This window comes from Crocodylus siamensis, chromosome 6 (genome assembly GCF_052110815.1).
Source record: "Crocodylus siamensis isolate JL-2025a chromosome 6, ASM5211081v1, whole genome shotgun sequence".
NCBI lineage: Eukaryota > Metazoa > Chordata > Crocodylia > Crocodylidae > Crocodylus > Crocodylus siamensis.
Window position 1 is genome coordinate 62,777,540 of NC_143400.1, and position 2,412 is coordinate 62,779,951.

Sequence of the window (2,412 nt, forward strand, 5' to 3'; positions counted from 1 at the left end):
GTGATTTGTAAAAGCCACCATCGCTTATCTTGTCCTTCCAGCGGAGGTAATGACTTCTTTTACCCCTATATGTTACAAATCAGGGAGGCTCCAGCCATTAAACTTAGCTGAGCACTCCAGCCATTTCACCATCAACTACTTCTTTGTCTCCTTTCTATTCACCTTTCAGATGGTGCATATTATACTGTTTTAATAGTTTGCTTAAGACTTAATTAAAAATTATTTCCCCCAATCAGTCTGTAATTTTTGAAGTATGTGACCCTCTGTAAAAGTGATTATAAAGGCCTGGGATATTTCACCCCCAATGTGTCTTTTAGACCTATGGCCCAGGCATGCTTTGATAATATGTCTATACTTCTAAGTTGTACTTAACCCCACAGTTCTGCTTGGAAAAGTGCTGCATATCCAGCAAATCTGCCTTCCATTATGTATCCACATCTGAAACAACAGTTGTTTCTTTTAAAATGTCTTGCTGGCTTGAGTAGGATGTAAGCCTCATGATCTGAAAGCCAGGTGATCACCTGGCTTCTGTTCAAAACCTTTTTGAACTTGCTTTGCAAAAAGCAAGTTCACCCTGCCAAACAGCCAGCTTTTCTGGGAGCATAATACATTTCCTTTAACAAAGCCTCCTGGGTAGATATGGCTGGTAACCATGGTGCTGCCCCCTAATGTGCGCGCACACAGAGCAAACCCCAGGCAACAAATTTAAACCAGGGTAAAACAAAGTTTATTAATTGGGTAATGAAACAGAATACTTACAGCAGTCTTCAGCCTTGTCTTGAGCAGGAGTCAAAACCAAGTCACGCTCTTTTATCAATTTTAAAATAGCCCCCCATAGACCCCTGCTCAGTGGCCTTCATGGCTTAATGCCTTGGTTGGTTGCCATTGTCTTTGGACAAAACTGCTAAAATAGTCTTTTGTCTTGAACATCTCTTTCAGACACGAACAGGGTTGTCCAACACCTCTATGCTCTCTGCTGGCAGCTCTGATATGGCTGTTGGGGATCTGTCATGGTCCCCAGGCCTGTTTTGGGAGTCTGGGAATCGGTCTTAGACACCCAAATCTTGCTTATATTTTCTTCTGTCTGCCTTAGCGTAGTCTCAAAAAAACAAGGTCCACTTTGGAAAACTGATAGACCAGAGGCTTGCAGCCTAGACTCCACACCTCTACTCACTCTGGTTGGTTTGCCGTCATTCTCAGGGAAGTCCAACGCCTCTAAAAACCCCTCCACTAATTGGTCAATAGAAGTTAGAAGTGTCACAATGCCCCTGCTACCTGATGGGCCATGCCTGTGCCATTGGTCCAGGATGAACCTACTAATGTTTTCCTCTGTTAAAAAAGATTTAATTAAGTTGAACACTGTTCACAAATTTAAATTTTACCCTCTATAGAAACAAATAACTTCTTATATGGATTTTGCCTTTCACAGCCAGGTTTGGTTTAGCTGTTGCATGCTTAACAATCTAAATCAGTTGTGCTCAACATCTTTGTCCAGCAGGCTGAATGTGCAGTACGTGGTCCCTCTGCAGGTTTGATCCAGCCAATGGACTCAATCCAATGCCCAGGGCAGGCATGGCAGGGCTCCATCCCGCTGTGCAAAGCGGGCCATAGAGCAGACCATCCTGGATCCAGCTGCAAGGAGGAAGGGGGCATACCCAACCCCATGCAAGGAGGGGGCATGGCCTGGCCTGAACCAAGTGTGTAGGTGGAGTGCTATAGCCTGGCCTTTGTGGAAAGGGGTATGGCCCAGCCCCAAACTGGCTGGTGAAGCAAAGGCGGGGGTGGGGATTAGCTTGGCCCTGTGGAGGGGAGAAAGGGGAGTAGGCCAGGTCCAAACCACCTGTGCAGAGGGGAAGGGACATGGCCCAGCTCCAACCCACTGCTTGGGATTTGGGCTCTTGGCAGTGGGGAGGGGTGGCAGTATTAACTGCCACTGGTTCCCTGCCACCAAACTTCCCACCTGTAGGGAGCCCTGCAGGCCAGATTCGTAAGGCTGTGGGCTACATTTGATAGGGAGGCCCAGAGGTTGAGCACCCCTGTCCTAACTAAATTAAATGAACACTTTTGTATTAAAGATAAACCTTCAAATGGGAAGAGCAGCTCCATCATTTATAGGATGGCAATTTTCCTTAAAGTTGTGCAATTGTGCAGTTTTAAGGTAAATATCAACCGGTTTTGTAGAGTCTAAATTATCTTTTCACTTCCTTGACTATAACTTTTGTGAGGGGCACAAGAGACCTTGAAATAGCAATATTGTCACACTGTGCTGTATCAATATTAAATGAAAAGGACCAATTGAGAATGGTTAAATGCAAGTATAACTAGCCTTTCTGTAACATTTCTATTACTTGTTTATAGTTATAATACTATAAAACATTTAGGAACCTGCCAATTTATTTATAACTGGTCTGC